The sequence below is a fragment of the Pholcus phalangioides genome, unplaced genomic scaffold, assembly GCF_987345545.1.
Source record: "Pholcus phalangioides strain wild (caught in Gottingen) unplaced genomic scaffold, Ppha-v1.0 ptg000015l_1, whole genome shotgun sequence".
Classification (NCBI taxonomy): domain Eukaryota; kingdom Metazoa; phylum Arthropoda; class Arachnida; order Araneae; family Pholcidae; genus Pholcus; species Pholcus phalangioides.
In genome coordinates this window covers 109,301,286-109,321,162 of record NW_028301608.1, presented here as the reverse complement: position 1 = coordinate 109,321,162, position 19,877 = coordinate 109,301,286, and the positions used below count along the sequence as shown (strand labels likewise).

Sequence of the window (19,877 nt, the reverse complement as noted above, 5' to 3'; positions counted from 1 at the left end):
ACCCGCGCGTTTTCTTTAATGAGGCTTTTTTTTGGAATCACGGAATAGTTTTTTTCCTTTTTTAAGAGGTGCCAGGTATTTCGATTTCTCCCCCCCCCCCCCGAACTTCAAGTTATCCATCTGTCTGTTTCTGCTTCCAAAAATGCTTAATTAAAGCTTGGAATTTTTTCGATGTACTTTACGGACCCCTAATTAATTTTAAAACATCTTAAACTATATGAATTCATGCAGGTGAAGATTAAAAGACACAATACGGAGACATTAATTTTCATGCTTGAGAAGATATAAATAAAAAATTGAAATCAATGTGTTATTGCATGGATATCCATCTCAAAAGTAGGTTCGGCTAATTACTGCATATTTAATTTCCTTAGCTTCTTATCTCTAAGGGCCGTATTCACCGACATGGTTTAAACCTGTAGTTACAATTTTTGGATAAGAGATCAACATAGATTGGTTAAAACCCTGAATTTAACCAATCCGTGTCGATCTCTTATCAAAAAATTGTGACTATAGCTTAAACCATGTCGGTGAATACCGCCCTAAGCGAACTCAATATTTAAAAAATCGAGAATTCAATAAAATTTTTATAAAATTATTGACGTGGCAGAAATCGGCACTAAATTTCCGCATTTCTAGTTCTAAAATCGGCAATTCTAACACTGATTTCTATGGAGATCATCCTTTGCCTGACTCTCAAAGCGATGCTGATGATGATTCTGACGTCTATTCAAAAAGCCTCATTACTGGGAGGATTGAAAAAGTGACAAACCATTATAAAGGCATATAAACTATTATATACATATATTGGCAGCATTAAAGAACTGACAAACAAACCATTGTAAATGCCTATACACGCCTGGTAGTCGAGTGGTTAGGGAACTAGCTTCTCACTGTGCAGGTCTGGGTTCAGGCATGGATGTTTACTAACAATAACAAATTCCTTGGACGGATCATGCTGATCCCTTGGGAATACGTGAGGATCATATTATTATATTTCCGAAACGCATTTCTGGGGGAACCACGGTAACCAAAGCAAACGTTACGAAAGTGATTGTTGAGGGACAAAAATCATTGTTGCCCGACAGTTTTTTGCCGATTTGCCCTGCTCTGACGGACTTTTAAAGTAGTCTATAGTTCAAGTCGGGTCCCATTTGGTATATATGGAAAATTTGGTGACGCAAGTGACATCCCGTCACAGTTTATTTTCGCAGAAATTTCAATCAATATTAATTCCAATGCGTTATAATTCAACTAGGCGAAATAATGAAAAAAATACATTTTATATAAAAAATAAATGTTTGTTAACGACTGGGAAAATTTTTTTCTTTAAACTATCTAATGAGAAAAATATGTGAGAACAAGATGTTGGACGCAATTATGAATCAGTTCAGCGTGTTAGTGTTTGTTTTATTTACAGAAAAACCAAGTAAAACTCACTATAAGGACATTATTTCGGTGTTTTATGAATAAAATAACTTTTTTTTTTTGAGGCGTCAACGTCCTTCAGTTGCTAGGAGACGTGTGACGTCGAAGGTTGAAATTAATGACGTTTTTTACGTGAGAACCTTATCTCTTTGGTATTTTTTTTGTCCTTTTCTCTCTTTCTCTGTTGTTTGTTTTAATATTGTTTTCCCCCTTTCTCGGGATATCTCGTGTTTCAAGTTTATCTTTTGCGCGAGGCCAAGGCCTAAGAGAAAAGTATTTTATTTTTGTCTGTGTTCTTTACTTGTTAATCCGAGCTCCTTGGGGGTGGTTTATTTCCATCAAGAAGTTTGTTGAGAAAATGACCATCTAACAACTCGTTACCGGCTCCTTATCTTTTCCTCATCTGGTTCTTTTCGTTCCCCCCCCTTTTTTTTAGTTTTTGGGATGTTTGGAAACTGTATCTCGATTGTGATCGAGAAGCATTGTATTTCGGTGTCAGGTTCTCACGTAGAAATAACACTCTTGCATGTAGTCTAAAAATCTTGGATAGTTTCATATCCGGTGTAGAGATTTCGTTTAAGGCAGGAGCTGTCAACGCATGGCCCGCGGGCCACATTTGCCGGTCAGTGTTTTGCCTGATACTCAGAAAACGGTTGAATCATGTTGAACATCGAAAAAACGATTAATTCTAGAATTGACCAATGAAAGAAATGATTTCGAAATTGATGAAAAATGAGTAACGTTCTGGAATAAACGAAAGAAATAATTTTCTAGAATAAATGAAAAAATATTAATTCCCGAACAAATTGATGAAAACTCGGAATTAATGAAATAAATAATTCAAAATTGATAAAAACTCAAAATTACACAAAGAAACAATTTTAAATTTTTGAAAGAAATAATTTTAGAATTAGTGAAAAAAAACTTATAGTCAATGAGAGTAATTATTTTGTAGTTTTTCATAGAAACTATTTTGCAATGAATAAAACAATAATTGCACAATTGTTGAAAGAAATTATTTCAAGATATATTGAGAAGGAAAATAATTTCAGATTAAAATTAATCTCAGAGTTAATTACTATAATCAGTAATTAATCAAAAACTTTTTCAAAATTTGTGAAAAAAAATATTTTAAAACTAATCGAAATTGATAATTAACAAAAGAAATAATTTCAGAATAAATAAAAGTCTTCAATTATTTTTGCCGTTGTTAGCCCCCTTATTGACCTCTTCTATTAAGATATCACTAAATTACACGAGTTGTTGGCCCGCGAACTGCGTGGGAAGTTTCACTTTGGCCCACCGTGTCTGAAAAGTTGGACTTCTGTTTTAAGGTATCCGACTACTTATCTTAGCACTTTTGTATAAACTGCTACTTGAGTGAACTTTAATAACAATCTCTTGATAGAAAGTGTTACAAAATGGTGAAAATATTAATAAATTTTGGACTACCGTATCTAGCTAAAGACTAGCGGGTTACTTTGACACATTCTTAAGAAATTTCAAAAATTCACTTTCCAATGAATTCGATATTATTTCTACAGTTAAGTTCTGGTAACCCTTTTTGTGTTTACAGGTTACCTTATATTATGTATATGTAATTGTGATATAAATTAAATGATAAACAAATTTTTTTTCAACTTAAGCTGGTTAAAAACAAAACAAATTGGGCCAATGTTACCCTTGTATGAAGGTAATTTTGGCCCACTTCACTTTTTTCTATCTTAAAGCATGAGATGAAAAACCAGTGCATTTCTTGAATTTGTGCTTGAAATAAAAAACTTCAATTTTCAAAAGAGAAAATATTTCAACTTTTATTGATCATAAAATTAGCAATATTAACATGTTTTTTGGAAGGTCAACTCAACAATCTCTGTTTTACAAATCGACCGAAAAAGATCTCTTTTGATAGACTGGAGAATCAAATTTTAATAGGAACCCACAATTTCACATTTCAACAACGTGACTAGCTATTGCTAGTTCTTTTTTGGCACTAAAAATCTTGAGATGACATAGTTTGCTAGAAAATACATTTTTAAGTTTGTTTTTAATAGCGCTTCAAGGTGTTTTAAAGTTATTTACAGCTTGCATTTCGTTTAGTTTCTAATTAAGCACCAACCTTAATTTGACAAAGCTAGATTACAACTACCGCGGTTGAAAGTTTGAGAGATGAAAAAAAAACCACCTGCAGTCACAGCGTACATAACCACCACTGTTGTTGCCTGGTTGGCCATTCGCGAACTACCCGATGCGCTCAGTTGCAGTTCCGCTACTTAGCAAAAAACTACAAAAAAAACTAGTTCTGGAAATTATTTTCCCACAGTAATTAGAGTACGTTTTGTTATTTTGTCGATATTGAGGAAACATTTTGGATTTAATGATGCTTTTCGTAGCTTTTGTTTTCGTTTCGATGAAATTAGGTTAGAGGTGATTGCATCCAGAAAATTCTTGTCCGTGATTCCGTTATACCTAACGTTAAAAAAAGATTTATAATTAGATATAAAAGATTTATATCTCCCATAATTGTTCACTCTTTTTTCCGTGAAATATATTTTAGCAGACTTGCTGTAGCACTACATTTCTCGCCAACGGTTATTTATAAGCAATATTTGGCGACTTCACCGACAATTGGCAACATATTTGGTGAGAATCGGTGACGCCACGCAATAATTACCTCAATTTTCCGTATTTTTATCGATCAAATATGGTCACCATAATCATATTGAAATAAAAACTTCTCGCACTGTACGGACATTGCATCGGGTTATATTTTTCGTCAAAAAAGGTCTCAAAAACGTCAACTTCAGTTGTTACGACAACTCAGTTATAATCAAATTTCTCTTCGATGCCGTTGTAATCGAATCAGTTTTCGATGTCGTTATAATCGAATTTGTCTTCGATGCCGTTATAATTGAATTTGGCTGCACTTATTTGAGAGTCTAACCCTCTCTGTATATCGACTATGATCGAATGTTATGTTCGATGAATGTATTTTCGAAATTTCGTAGATTTATAGATGATGATTCCTGCATTAAGAAATGATTAAACTTTGACACTTGCGATGCGAAAAAAAAAAACACATCCCAGTGGATATGTATAGCTGTTTCTCTTTTAAATGCAAGGCAGGTTCATTTACTTTGAAATTTTTCATTAAAAAAATTTCATAAATTTATTTATTATTTCATAAATTTGGGAAAAGAATAATTTTTAACTTTTAAATGCAATTTTACTTTAATAATTATTTATCAATATAAATAAATAATCCTTTTTTTTAATAATCCTTACATAAATATGAATTATAAATGTTTTTATGCATTCTCTTCATTTAAAACGTATTTAATTTGTATTTACATAGTATATTGAGTGCGATCTTTATAAACAATATTTTAACTATTGAAATTCTTTGATTAATAATTAATAATTTTTAGATAATGTTTAGTTGATTTTAGATGACATGAGGATGAAAGATTTTTTTTTTGTGAAACACAGATAAAATCTTATTTTTTTCGATCTGGAAATTCATTTAAATATGAAAATTGGCCAGAGAGATCGAGGTATGGAAGAGTAAACTTTACCTAAGAATACTAAGAAATGACCAACGAATAAGGCAAACGTATGGAAAATACAAAATTCCTTGATACTGAGGTTACGAATAATTTAAGAATTTTGTAGAAAATAATATAGAAAATAATAAGAGGAATAGAAAAGTGACTAGGGATTCTCAATCTTCAGATGAGAACAGGTTTTTTTTTTGAATGTTTTTTTTCTTATAATACTTCGCAATGATTGTACTGTATAATACTAAATTTACTTGTTGCGAGAATAGCTTAACACGTCCAGAATATCTTCAAGTGTATGAAAAAAATTTGAAAAAAAAAAACTGAAAACGAAAAATTAAGATTTGAACGCATTGTTTTGTGTAATTTAATTTAATTTTTTTTAATTTTAGAAATTTTTTAACATACAAAAAAAAGGTAATTTGTAAAAAAAAAATCTAAACAGTTTAGGAGTAAAAATATTGTGCACAATAAATCGATAAAATTTGTTAATAAAAACAATTAACAAATTAAAAACAAAAATTTTCTACAAATATAAGAGTAGAAAAAAGACCAAACGTGAAAGCAAATTTTAAATGATCTGAAAACAAACTTAGAAGAAAAAATTAATTAAAAAAAAATTTAAATAAAAAAAAGAAATAAATTTAAAACACAGAATGATAAAAAATGATAACAATAAAAATGTTCAAAGAATTTATAAAGAACGGAGCTTCCATATTTTGAGAAAAGATCATCAGGAAATTTGAAGATAAATATTTTTAAATTTGATACAGAAATATCAACGGAATAAAACTTACTCTCAATTTTCAAACAAATCCTAAAATACATTAAAAAAGTCGAAACAGAATCAAAAACGATTTGAGGGAAACGGAACAAAATAAAAAATAAAATAAATGACGTTAACAAATCAAATCAAAGAAAAATTGAACGAAACTGAAGAAAAATGAACAAAACAAAACAAATTAAATAAATCAAATCAAAACAAATACCGAAACCAATTGAGCAAAATCCAAGAAATTCTTCAGCAAATCTTGAGGATTCCAGGAAAAATGTTCATTGAATCAGAAATTATGAAACTAAAATTTCCAATAATCCACTTCAGTTTTTGAACATTCGATTCTATAACTTGCGGAAAAATAATATTTTAATTTAGGGGATAAACGAGCAATAACAGAACTTCAAAACTTATAAAACCTACCTTTTATTTAAAGCGTACGCAATGACACACCACGATCTAAACTCATTCAGTCGTGTAATCAGTGAATACGAACGCAATACTATATAACAAAGACCCAAGAAAATTTCCATTAATTTTCTTACGAATACATTCTTAGACATAAAAAAAAAGGTAGAAAATCTCATAAACAAAACAAGAATAAATTAATTTACGCTTGACAAAAAAGAGGGGGAAAAAAAGAATAATTAATCATTTCCAACTAATCTTGAAGGATTTTCTTACAGCAGATTATTTAAATACACAGCTACTAAAAAATACTTAAAAACTTGTATTTTTTGCTACTCAATTTTTTTGCATTCATTGCAACATGTGAAAGCTTGTTACTTCGGGTCTAACACCTTCTCACTCGTTTTAAGTATCCTTTTCTCATTAAAAACATTTTTTATCATTTTTCATTATTATTATTATTATTAAAGCTTAAAAATAATTGTTACCTAAGAAAATACTGTTTTTTTTCCCTCTTTTTCACGGATACATGGTATTCAAACTATTATTTCATGGTCTGAATATTTCAGAAGTAATAATCAGTTGAGTCTTTTTGGAAACGAAAATATGCATTTAATACTATGTAATTAACTCAAATCGAATGTATTTTATTTATTTTGTGAGTATTAAAAATATTTTGATTAATTGTTTTTTTAATGATTATGTATTGATTAATTTCGGATGTGTATTAGTTGTAGCGTCTTTTTTTGTGATGAGTAAAAATACAATAAGTGTTCTTAAGATTATTTTCGGACATGATAGTTGTTATATTTGAAGCAATTCAGAATAAATGCCTTGCTAAAACACAATATGTTTGTATTATTGAAATATCGATTAGTTCATGTAAGTAAAAAAACATGTTCTATGTATATATATTGGTATTACAAATGTATTTATCAAAACCAATCATACACAATTGATTTTATAGATGTTTTCAGATTTATTGTCAAGTATAATACAAACAATATAATTTTTATGTGGTTTGTTGATCAACGTAACTATTGCCTAGTTGATTGTTCAAGAGCATTTGACTTCTTCAACAGTTGTTGTTGTGATAAAATATTGTGTAATAGATTTAAAAAAAAAATACCCGATGCTTTATATGCGGTTTCTCAACATTGTTGCACATTTGTTATTTTATGTCGAGATACTGATATTACTATCATTTTATTGAATTGAAGAGTTGAAATTTAAAAGCATTTAAATGGCAAAATTAACATTCATTACCTGGGTGAAGAACAACTAATTTATGTCTAGTAGTGCATTAAATATATGAGCATAACCTTTAGTGTTTTTCAACAATCTTAGACGTAGTCAGTATTTACAGTCTAATGCAGCTTGAAAAATTGAGTATTTTCCCACTATGTAAAGACCTTGATTTCAGAAATCCGGACTCGTATGTATTGTTGAAATGCATTGAGGGAAAAAAGAAAGGCAGCAGAGAAACGTCACGAAAAGTAAAATGAACGGAATTGAACCATTTATTCTTCAAACCAGAACGAAAATTTCTAAATTTAAATTAATTACAGGTTGATTACAATTAAAGTTCCCGTACTCTGAGTAATTTTCTCAGAAACTGCTTATCCGCATACAGCCAAATTTTTAATATATCTCAATGAGACCTTGGGAGAAAGATTTATGAAAAAAAAGAAAATAGTTCAATCTTCGACCACCAGGTGAAAAATTGACGCTTTTTATTGAATTTTTCCTTTTTCCCCCATGGAATGGGAAAAAAGAAAAACATAGCGTATATACCAAATTTCAACGGAATGGGTCCTCCAGAACTTCTATTATAACAATATTCAATTGAAACTTGGTATCTACGCTATTCGGACCATTGAAAAATGAAAAATGCAATAAAAAGCGCAACTTTTTTTACCTGCTGGTCAAAAATTGAACTTTTTTATTTATTTCATAAATATCTCTCCCATAGTCTCATTAAGATACCCTAAAAATTTAGACTGTATATAAATAAGCAGTTTTTGAGGAAAACTACCCAGAGTACGGGAAATTTAATTATAATCACCCTGTGCATCAATTGCATTCTACAGCGGAACGAAAATCACTATATTCAATCAAAATACCATTTTTCAATTGCTTCTAAATCCGATTCTGACAGTCCTTCCAGTAAGACATAGGTTTCAAAAAAAAAATTAATAGGAATATAATTTTTTTACACAAATTTTTTACAACTCGGAACGCCTCTGTAGGATAAAACCACTTTGAATTTATCTAAATTAAATCAGTTTGAAATTTTTTGTAAGAATTTAAAGGAAAAAAAATACAAGGTTCAACGAAGTTTTTTCTTTTATAATGCATTTATTCCGTTGTTCACTAATTTGCATATTTCTTTTTATTTCATGTACTACTTAAAGTTTTGCTTGAAAAAACTATCCAATTACTGTGAAAAAGTGTTGTTCACGAGTAAAAAAAAAAAATTAAAAAAAAAGGAACAATGTGAATAGGGAAAAAAAAAAGTTGGGAATGTCCAAAATCCGGGACACACTCGCATCACCAGGCAGCAATTAGTTCCCGTTTGTTGTCCGCGTGCGGTTCAGTGGAGTACTTACTGTATTGTGTGTGATAAGAAAAGACACGCGGCGTCGAACATTCTCTTGTCCCTATAAGAATATTTCTTATTCATTTTTTTTTATTATGTACTTCAAATTCTGTTTCTTAGAATTTCTCTTTCTTCATGTTTGGGAATTCTTTTTAACATGAATTTTATGGAGAACGTAAAAGTTAACGTGACAGGTGTCGCAACGCTTATTTTTTAAAATTATATTCTTTCTAATGAATAGAATTCGTTTCTTAATTGAGGAAGTGACGTTTGTGAGCATTTATTAGATTTGGTTTCATGGGGAAAATTCAAGTTTTCAACGAGTAATGTCAATCAATTACATACTTTAACTCAGTGGTTCTTAACCATTTTCAGTCTCGACCCAAAACTAATAAGATCAGCTTCGCGACCCGTGGGACTGTTTTTCGAAATTAGTGAATCCAGTGGCGTAATAACTGCATTTATAACAGAAATAGACATTCAAGTGGATTTGTACGACTCATCTAGGATGCCACTGCGAATCAAGTTTGGGTCGTGACTCATAGCTCTAGAATCCCTGTTTGATAGTGGATTACGACCCATTTCAGAACCCTCTACGAATCACTTTTGTGTCTTGACCAACAGAATCCTTAGCTATAAGCGGATTTGTATGACACATATTGGGAAACCCCGAGAATCAAGTTTGTATTTGAAATTTGATTTACGCATGTCCATAAATTAAGGATAATTCAGAATCACACGGAAATCGAAATCTAAACTGAAAATTTCACCTGTAGAATTATCACACACATCTGCAAGAATGATATGCAAATTTCAGGAAGCCACCAGATGATGCCGATAGTATGTCACAATGACGAGAGTGTAAGAGGGGGGGGGGGGGGAGTATGGTGGCAAAGAAGTAAAATTGTTCACAAGAGTTCTGTAAGGCGCTCAGTGCCATAAGCGAATAGTTATGACACAGAGGACGCATGTGGATGATTTTTTACGTGGTAGAATTATCGGCCACCTGGAATGTGGGCGTACTCAGATGGAAGTATTCGAGGAACTTGGAATTGCCCAAAGTGTCATCTCTAGGCTTTGGCAACGATTCCAAGATAACGGAAATGTCAGTAGACGTTACAGTACAGGTCGCCCCCGAGTTACAATGCCGAATGAAGACCGGTATTTGGCAGTAACTGCCAAAAGAAGCAGACGGAGCACAGCATCCGACCTGTCTCGTCGTCAGCTATCTGCAGCCACGGGTACCACAGTTTCAAGGCAAACCGTGTACAGACGTTTGGGAGATATTGGTCTATATGCTCGCAGGCCTGTCAGATGTGTTCCGCTCACGGCAACTCACTGTCGGCAGCGATTAGCCTGGAGTAGAGAACATGCAATGTGGACATCGTCACAGTGGGCTTGTGTGATGTTTTCCGACGAGTCCAGGTTTAGCTTGCAGTCTGATTCCTGTCGGACTTTCATATGGAGAACGCCAGGTACCCGTTACCACCAAGACAACATCATTGAACGACACCGTTACGGTGGTACAGCATTGCTCGTTTGGGGTGGAATTATACTGGGTTCCAGAACAGATCTGCATGTTCAAACCGGAACCATGAAAGCCCAAATTTATCGGGACATCATTCTGGAACAACATGTACGCTTGTTTAGGGGTGCCATGGGCGCAGGATTTGTGTTTATGGATGCCTCACCGAGCAAACATCGTAAACGAATGCCTTGAATCTGAGGATATAACCCGTATGGAATGGCCAGCATTCTCACCTGACTTGAATCCGATAGAGCATGTGTGGGACATGCTTGGCCGACGAGTTGCAGCCCGTCAACCACCTCCTACATTTGTGCCGGAACTTCGGAGAGCATTGCTTGCTGAGTGGAGTGATCTTCCCCAAGATCAGATCGATAATTTGATACTCAGCATGCCTAGGCGTTGTACGGACTGTATTTCATCGCATGGGAGACATACAATGTATTAACCATCATACCAACCATGTAATAGTAAGTTTTTGTAAAGGAAATATTTTTTACAATTGCTCCAGGGAGCAAAAATCGTAGTTTTTATGAATGGTATCATACATACACCATCGTTTTTGTTCTTTATCTTTATCTTTTTTTTAATAAATGGGCTTTATGAATAAGTAACGTTTTTGTTTCTGAACCTTTATTTGCCGGAGCTGGCATTATCCTCAATTTATGGACATGAGTGTAAAATAAGATTGCGTCAATGAAATCTCAATATTTTGCTTCATTTCCCGAACTGAACTGTTTCTTTCATTTTGAATCAATTTCTATGCAATTACATTGATATCATGCTATTGTTACGATTGCATCTTACACACACACACTCTCTCCCCTCTCGCCTTCTCATCGACAAACCACACATCATACATACATACATATTCATACATACATGGGATGCAACACGTGTGCTCTCCTTTCCCTCACCAGGTATTTCTAAGACGCACTTGAGCACCGAATAAGTATTACATAACACCATCACAACTCTGCAGACAGACATTGTGCCTCTGGGCCAATGAAACCCCTCACAGAAATCAGGCGATTGCCTTTGACCAATAGCAGTGGTCTTCACCAACTTGGTTTGGGAACACACGAGGCTTTAGCCAGAGAGAGAGACAGAGAGTATTGCTGGAGGTTGGACGACCAACATGTCGCGCTTGAAGAGTTGTGAAGTTACTCTTTTCCCCCCTCCTAACCCCGGGTCGAGATCCCTCAATGTAGGGGACGCAAGAAACCTTGCCCAGAGATGACGGTGAGTGATTCAAATTATATAAATAATTATTTTGTGTTTAATTTGGTGGAGTGAGAGTGTCCAATGTTTCATGTAAATTGTATCGAGTAATATTCACGGTGTCGAAGTATTTTCAATGAATGAATAAAGTTAAATTGTAATTCGCTAATTGAAAAGGTTATTATTATCATTTTCGCAATGTCCTGTTCATAATGCCTAGTAATATATAATATGTCGTGCTACGAAACTAGTTCGTTTACATCTCCGGCCGCGTCCGGCGTACCTCTTCAACTTAGAGTGGTACCGGCGAATCAACCTCCACAACACTATTTTATCAGGAACGCAAGCTGTTTTTAATGCATTATTTTTAAATTTGCAAACAAATTAAGTATTGAAGATATATAAAAATTGATAGTGGCATAAGATAGCATATACGATCAGAAATATGCGTGAAAATTTTTTAAATAAATCAATGGTTAAGTAATAGTTTTAATGGTATTTCTACTTGAACATAGTTTTTCACCATGTTGAAATAGGCATGAGATCTTAAAATTTCTCCGAAAAGCGTTTTTCGCACCGCGTGGAAGCTCTTGGTGCAGAGCCGCACTTATGGGTGTGCGTCAGGTGTGGTCGTGCCGAGCCCCGCGCTTTTGTGGAGGATCCACACTCACGATAAACTATTTCTGGCTCTCAAAAATTTTGAAATTATTTGTTGCACAAATTCCGAATTTTTATCGATTCTGGAACTTTTTCTTCCGTAAATTCTCAATTTTCATTGATTCCAGAATTGTTTTCTTCCTTAATTCTGAAGTGTCATCAATTTTGAAATTGTTTCTTTCATCAATTTTGAAATTGTTTCTTTCATTAATTATGAATATCCTTTGGAGCTGGAATTATTTTTTTATTCATCAACACTGAAATTTTCATTATTTTCGGGGTTGTTTTTCTCTTTAGTTCAACCTTCAGTGCTAAATTTACATCCATTTTTGTATTAATGAATTGTGGGTTTAAAACTTTTTTATGGATATTTCTCAGCATTCCTGTGTTCTGAAAATATGCCATATGATCATTCTTCTTCTTTCTTGCTGCTGGGCATAAAAAGTGAAACAAGGCTGATTTCAGGTAAAAATGATTGCAATCATTAATAATGTTCTTAGGGAGCCTGGTATCTCAGCAAAAATATAGTACCTTCAAAAAATAAGGGGGAAAAACATCAAGGTTTTACATATTTTATTCTAAGATGACCGCACTCTAGTAGGGTTATACCATCAAAAGGAATTCAAAATTTCTTTTGACATTGAATTCACATTCTGGTTATTGCCCGCAACTATTGTCAAAACATTGTCATGTGCAGTTATCACCTAGAAAAGAACTCTGAAATCTTGACCGTCTATAACAATAGAAAGGTTCTCCGAGATGTTTCTCCTCCCTTATTTAGTATGCGCTGGGCAACATGCAGTTACTGCAATGTGACGGACAGTTGACGCGGTTGAATTTTTCAGCCCGGACTGTGCCAGAACATCAGTTGTGACGTAAGATAAGTTGTCCGTAAAAACGAGGGAAAACCATCTGATATATCATTTCTTTGGATTTAGGTTGGAAGGGTATGTAAGGTTTTGGAGACCATACCTACAGAGGGACATAGACTTGATTGAAGGGGTGCAGAGAAGAGCTACGCGTGTCCTTATTGGCACACAGGGCTTGAGTTATGAAGAGAGACTTCATTTTTTGAATATGTTTACATTGGATGAACGCAGGTGTCGAGGAGATATGATCGAAGTGTTCAAAATTTTCAATGGGATGGATAGGATGGACCATGAACTTTTAGTACACCGCCAATCAACTGCTTTTACAAGGGGACACCAGTATCGATTGGTGAGGGACAATGCAAGGTTATGGTGTCGCAGGGAATTTTTCTCTAATAGGGTTGTTAATAAATGGAATAGCTTACCCCCGGAGGTAGTAAATTGTAACACAATTGACACGTTTAGAAAAGAAATACGATAAACATGTTGGGGTAAATCGAGAAGCTATCCATTCTTAGAATAAGACAACCATAAGTATTCTTTATGGGCATTGTATAATATTTTATCATGTGTATATATTGTTTATAATTTGTGTTAATTGCATTTTTAATGGGGTTGCTGTATTTTTGAAACATATGACATCCATATTTTTATGGGCATCTTTTTATCAGCCACCTCGTTGGGCATTTTGCCTGTTGTGGCGTTGTATTTGTATTTGTATTTGAGGCAATAATTGAGGACAATTATAATGTCAAAAGGTTTATACATGGCCTTATAATCTTAAAAAAAAAAAGAAACCTCTTTAAGACTAAACTAAACCATAGATGCACCTCTGCGGCATTTCTAACGAAATGGCGCATGTTGGAATGCGTGTGCACGTGTTGTGAACCTAACGTGAAATCTGTTATTGTGAGATGTTTTTTTACGTGTAATGGGCTGCTATCTGCCCCATCATTTTTTCTGACTATGAGTGAAGTCGAATGATTGAATTGAACGTTTCAGGCCTTCCGCTCTCTGTGGAGAGACATTTTAAAGGGGAGACCAGCTCACGTCCGCACCTCGAAGTAGGGAACCACAGAAAACCAACTTGAACGGTGGAGTTCGAATCCAGGTCCTCGATGCGAGTCCGTCGCTATTGCCACTCGACCACCACACTGGCGTTCAATGTATACTGAATTTTATGAATTGCAATATAAATTGTTATAATTTTAGAACACTAAGAAAATTCCCCGTGATTTTTACTGTACATTTCCTGAGATATCGGAGATAAAAATAGTTTTTTTTATTTTAAGACTTTTCAAAGTCATGCAAATCTTTGAGTTTTTCATCACGTATAAAAAGTGACAGAAATCATTAAAATCAATTTATTCAAATACCACGGTAAATTTCTTTCAACAAAATAAAAACGGGAGCAATCATCTAAATTGACATTTTCCCTTATTTTACAGGGCCGTATAATTACTTTGATTTTCATATTTCCAATAATTATTGTGTGTGTTTCACGAAATGGCCACTATATTAGATAAATTTTTCTCGATTTTTTGCTGATATAATTTTAGTTTTACGATTATTTTTTTAAATCAACCGAGAAATCCTCATTGATTTCAAAAAACTTTAGTAAAAGAAATCGTATACAGAATCGTATCAAAATAATAAATTAAAAATTTTTTTTATACAGTTCAGCAAGTTGTTTCAATAGGTGAAATTAAAAACAGCAAATCGTTTTTTGAATTTTTCAAGTAGGAATTTTACAACAGCATTCAGTAAATTTAAAAGAGAAAAAAAAATCAAATTTCAAATTTCAACTGTTTTTTTATTCCTTCGGACCGAAACTAAATTCTCTGCCATTTTTTATATAAAAAGTGCAATATCTCTGAAATTTTATCCTTAAACATTCATGACATACGAGCAAAATTTATGGCACTACTGAGTTTTACTGAACTGATAAAGTTTCTCAATTTCTTAGAAGAAATTTCTCGTATAAAGGTAAATTTTCCAAAAATTTCTTTTCACTTCTTCCCCATGAATCACGCTCTTTGAATCTCAACTCCAGAGATTACGAAAGATTTAAAATGTTTTTTTTCCTATTTTAAAATTAACGTAAAAAATTCATGCATTGCAAGCTTTAGATAATATTTCAAGGGTTAAGAGAAGCAGTACATTATATATTTTTTCATATCGCATGGGACAGTTAAAGCGGCGACTCACTATTCTAACGTGACGTAGGATCCCGTCACGTCAGAATAGTGGTGGATTTTGATCCGTGGGAATCCCTGACCTGACGTAACATGGGACCAAAACACCCCACACTTCATTACTGATTGAGCCCATGAAAAACATAACTTTCTAAATACACTTCGAATGAACTATAGATAAAAATGCTGCAATCCTCGAAGTGGGTTCGAATCCCACTCCTCACAAATATTTTCAATCTTATAAAACATATCATAGCCTGACGCTACGTTATTTGTATAAAATGAGCGAGATCTCTGAAAACTGTTAGAAGCATAATCGAGCCTATATCATCGGAGTGGCAGTCACCTAAATCAACATAATAAAGGAAACTTCTCCGAATTTGTGAAGGTGTAAGTGTTTTGGTCTACAACTATAGGGTACGGTTAGAATACCACTTTGGACAAGAACTTTTATTCTTATCACAACATACAATATTGTATCGTATAAAATATGCAATATCGTTGAAATCTGTACGAATTGTAAGATCTTGCGTAACGTCAGGATAGCCGAGTGGTTTCAGGCGCGTGACTCAAGAATTTACTTCGACACTGAGATGGTTGGATCATCTGGAATACAAATGCAGGCATGCGTTTGAATCCCAGTTCTCACAAGAGGTCTTTAATCTTATCACGACACAATTGCGGATTGGATCGTTTTTTATATAAAAAGTGCAATATCTCTGAAATTTCTAGGAAACGTAAGACTGCCCAGCATCAGGATGGCCAAGCGGTCTAAGGCACCAGACTCAAGGACAATCCTTCGCCTCGAGAAGGTGTGAGTGTTCTGGTCTTCCGTTGTACGCGTGGGTTCGAATCCCACTTCTGATAACTGTTGCTAATATTATAAGAGTATACAATTGCATATTCGATAGTTTTTTTAAATCCTTTTTACCGTTAGGATGGCGGAGAGGTATAAAGCACCAGACTCAAGGAAAATCATTCGTCTCGAAATGGTGTGAGTGTTCTGGTCTACAATTGCAGGCGTGGCTTCGAATCCCACTTCTGGCAAGTGCTTTTAATCTTATCAAAATTGAATCGTTTTATATAAAATGTGTATAATCTCTAAAATATGTAGGAACCGTGAAATTATATTAGACGTGAGGATGGCCGAGCGGTTTAAGGCGCCAAACTCAAGGGCAATCCTTCTCCTCTAGAAGGTGTGAGTGTTCTGGTCTACAATTGTAGGCGTGGGATTCGAGAATCCCACTGCAAACAAGTGCTTTTAATCTTATCAAAATTGGATCGTTTTATATAAAATGTGAAATATTTCTGAAAAATTTGTAGGAACCGTAAGATCTTATTAGACGTCAGGATGGCCGAGCGGTTTAAAGAGCAAGACTCAAGGACAATCCTTCACTTCGATAAGGTGTGAGTGTTCTGGTCTTCAGTTTTGTAAGCGTGGGTTCGAATCTAACTTCTGATAACTGTTGTTAATATTATAAGAGTACACAATTTTGCTTATGAAATTGCTTTTTATATAAAATGTGTAATACCTCTGAAATTTGAAGGACCATGTCTTTTTTACCGTCACGATTGACGAGCGGTCTAAGCCGGAGAGTTATGATTGTAATGTATATTTTGTAATGTATGCTTTTTTATGAATAAATTGCCAGAGGTATCCAGTCCGTGTGGACAATGAGCCGATATTGCCATATGGCGATGTGGCCTGGGTATCTTTAGGTTTGACGGTCTAAGGCGGCAGACTCAAGTACAATCCTTTACATGTAGAAGATGTGGGTGTACTGGTCTACAATTTGTAGTCGGGAGTTCGAATCCCACTTCTGACAAGTGTATTTAATATGAAGTTTTGATATCAAAATTGAACCATTGTTTATATAAAATGTGCAATATTTCGGAAATATGTAGGAAACGTAACATTTTTTATTGGACGTCGAGATGGCACAGCGGTCTAAAGTGCCAGGTACGAGGACAATATTTTGCCTCGAGAAGGTGTGAGCGTAATGGTCTACAAATTGTAGGCGTGAGTTCGAAACCCACTTCTGACAACTGCTCTAACAATCTTATTAGAATATGCAACTTTTTTTTCAAGCTGAGCACAACTCAGGTCTATCGCCATGGACAATTTACTACCTAGTGAGTTGTGCCGGAAGTGTATGTATGTGTACCTAACAGTCTGAGCATTTCTTCGCCTTAAGAAGGTACGAGTGTTCTCGTCTACAATTGTAGACGTGGATTCGAATCCCACTTCTCACATGTTGTTTTTAATAGCAAATTTGGATCGTGTTTTATATAAAAATAAGCAATATCCCTCAAATTTGTAGTGACCGTAAGATTTCGTTAGACTTCAGGATGGCCGAGCGGTCTAAGGCGTCAGACTCAAGAATTTTTCTTCGCCTTAAGAAGGTGCGAGTGTTCTGGTCTACAATTGTAGGCGTGGGTTCGAATCCCACTTCTGACATGTTGTTTTTAATATGAAATTTGGACAGTGTTTTATGCAAAATAAGCAATATCTCTCAAATTTGAAGTAAGCGTAAGACTTGGTTAGCCGTCAGGATGGCCGAGCGGTCTAAGGCGCCAGACTCAAGAATATATCTTCGCCTTAAGAAGGTGCGAGTGTTCTGGTCTACAATTGTAGGCGTGGGTTCGAATCCCACTTCTGACACGTTATTTTTAATATGAAATTTGGATCGTGTTTTATGTAAAATAAGCAATATCTCTCAAATTTGAAGTAAGCGTAAGACTTGGTTAAGCGTCAGGATGGCCGAGCGGTCTAAGGCGTCAGACTCAAGTATAATTCTTCGCCTTAAGAAGGTGCGAGTGTTCTGGTTTACAATTGTAGGCGTGGGTTCGAATCCCACTTCTGACATGTTGTTTTTAATATAAAATTTGGACAGTGTTTTATGTAAAATAAGCAATATCTCTCAAATTTGAAGTAAGCGTAAGACTTGGTTAGACGTCAGGATGGCCGAGCGGTCTAAGGCGCCAGACTCAAGAACATATCTTCGCCTTAAGAAGGTGCGAGCGTTCTGGTCTACAATTGTAGGCGTGGGTTCGAATCCCACTTCTGACACGTTGTTTTTAATATGAAATTTGGATCGTGTTTTATGTAAAATAAGCAATATCTCTCAAATTTGAAGTAAGCGTAAGACTTGGTTAAACGTCAGGATGGCCGAGCGGTCTAAGGCGCCAGACTCAAGAATATATCTTCGCCTTAAGAAGGTGCGAGTGTTCTGGTCTACAATTGTAGGCGAGGTTTCTAATCCCACTTCTGACATGTTGTATTTAATATGAAATTTATATCGTGTTTTATGTAAAATAAGCAATATCTCTCAAATTTGAAGTAAGCGTAAGACTTGGTTAAACGTCAGGATGGCCGAGTGGTCTAAGGCGCCATACTCAAGAATTTATCTTCGCCTTAAGAAGGTGCGAGTGTTCTGGTCTACAATTGTAGGCGTGGGTTCGAATCCCACTTCTGACACGTTGCTTTTAATATGAAATTTGGATCGTGTTTTATGTAAAATAAGCAATATCTCTCAAATTTGAAGTAAGCGTAAGACTTGATTAAACGTAAGGATGGCCGAGCGGTCTAAAGCGCCAGACTCAAGAATATATCTTCTCCTTAAATAGGTGCGAGTGTTCTGGTCTACAATTGCAGGCGTGGGTTCGATTCCCACTTCTGACACGTTGTTTTTAATATGAAATTTGGATCGTGTTTTATGTAAAATAAGCAATATCTCTCAAATTTGAAGTAAGCGTAAGACTTGGTTAAACGTCAGGATGGCCGAGCGGTCTAAGGCGCCAGACTCAAGAATATTTCTTCGCCTTAAGAAGGTGCGAGTGTTCTGGTCTACAATTGTAGGCGTGGGTTCGAATCCCACTTCTGACTCGTTGCTTTTAATATGAAATTTGGATCGTGTTTTATGTAAAATAAGCAATATCTCTCAAATTTGAAGTAAGCGTAAGACTTGATTAAACGTAAGGATGGCCGAGCGGTCTAAGGCGCCAGACTCAAGAATTTATCTTCGCCTTAAGAACGTGCGAGTGTTCTGGTTTACAATTGTAGGCGTGGGTTCGAATCCCACTTCTGACACATTGTTTTTAATATGAAATTTGGATCGTGTTTTATGTAAAATAAGCAATATCTCTCAAATTTGAAGTAAGCGTAAGACTTGGTTAGACGTCAGGATGGCCGAGCGGTCTAAGGCGCCAGACTCAAGAATATATCTTCGCCTTAAGAAGGTGCGAGTGTTCTGGTCTACAATTGTAGGCGTGGGTTCGAATCCCGCTTCTGACACGCTGTTTTTAATATGAAATTTGGATCGTGTTTTATGTAAAATAAGCAATATCTCTCAAATTTGAAGTAAGCGTAAGACTTGGTTAGACGTCAGGATGGCCGAGCGGTCTAAGGCGCCAGACTCAAGAATATATCTTCGCCTTAAGAAGGTGCGAGTGTTCTGGTCTACAATTGTAGGCGTGGGTTCGAATCCCACTTCTGACACGCTGTTTTTAATATGAAATTTGGATCGTGTTTTATGTAAAATAAGCAATATCTCTCAAATTTGAAGTAAGCGTAAGACTTGGTTAAACGTAAGGATGGCCGAGCGGTCTAAGGCGCCAGACTCAGGAATATATCTTCGCCTTAA

At 34.8% G+C, this 19,877-nt stretch overlaps 9 non-coding genes across 9 annotated transcripts; all 9 read left to right on the top strand.

Moving 5' to 3' along the window:
- The first annotated feature begins 17,577 nt into the window (after window positions 1–17,577).
- TRNAL-CAA (transfer RNA leucine (anticodon CAA)) lies at window positions 17,578–17,692 on the top strand. The gene is made up of 2 exons: window positions 17,578–17,615; window positions 17,647–17,692. It is a non-coding gene; the product is annotated as a tRNA-Leu (tRNA).
- An 89-nt stretch (window positions 17,693–17,781) lies between these two features.
- Window positions 17,782–17,896, top strand: TRNAL-CAA (transfer RNA leucine (anticodon CAA)). Its single transcript has 2 exons — window positions 17,782–17,819; window positions 17,851–17,896. It is a non-coding gene; the product is annotated as a tRNA-Leu (tRNA).
- Window positions 17,897–17,985: 89 nt separating this feature from the next.
- On the top strand, window positions 17,986–18,100 carry TRNAL-CAA (transfer RNA leucine (anticodon CAA)). The gene is made up of 2 exons: window positions 17,986–18,023; window positions 18,055–18,100. It is a non-coding gene; the product is annotated as a tRNA-Leu (tRNA).
- An 89-nt stretch (window positions 18,101–18,189) lies between these two features.
- On the top strand, window positions 18,190–18,304 carry TRNAL-CAA (transfer RNA leucine (anticodon CAA)). Its single transcript has 2 exons — window positions 18,190–18,227; window positions 18,259–18,304. It is a non-coding gene; the product is annotated as a tRNA-Leu (tRNA).
- A 293-nt stretch (window positions 18,305–18,597) lies between these two features.
- On the top strand, window positions 18,598–18,712 carry TRNAL-CAA (transfer RNA leucine (anticodon CAA)). The gene is made up of 2 exons: window positions 18,598–18,635; window positions 18,667–18,712. It is a non-coding gene; the product is annotated as a tRNA-Leu (tRNA).
- A 293-nt stretch (window positions 18,713–19,005) lies between these two features.
- TRNAL-CAA (transfer RNA leucine (anticodon CAA)) lies at window positions 19,006–19,120 on the top strand. Its single transcript has 2 exons — window positions 19,006–19,043; window positions 19,075–19,120. It is a non-coding gene; the product is annotated as a tRNA-Leu (tRNA).
- Window positions 19,121–19,209: 89 nt separating this feature from the next.
- TRNAL-CAA (transfer RNA leucine (anticodon CAA)) lies at window positions 19,210–19,324 on the top strand. The gene is made up of 2 exons: window positions 19,210–19,247; window positions 19,279–19,324. It is a non-coding gene; the product is annotated as a tRNA-Leu (tRNA).
- Window positions 19,325–19,413: 89 nt separating this feature from the next.
- Window positions 19,414–19,528, top strand: TRNAL-CAA (transfer RNA leucine (anticodon CAA)). The gene is made up of 2 exons: window positions 19,414–19,451; window positions 19,483–19,528. It is a non-coding gene; the product is annotated as a tRNA-Leu (tRNA).
- An 89-nt stretch (window positions 19,529–19,617) lies between these two features.
- On the top strand, window positions 19,618–19,732 carry TRNAL-CAA (transfer RNA leucine (anticodon CAA)). Its single transcript has 2 exons — window positions 19,618–19,655; window positions 19,687–19,732. It is a non-coding gene; the product is annotated as a tRNA-Leu (tRNA).
- Window positions 19,733–19,877: the final 145 nt, after the last annotated feature.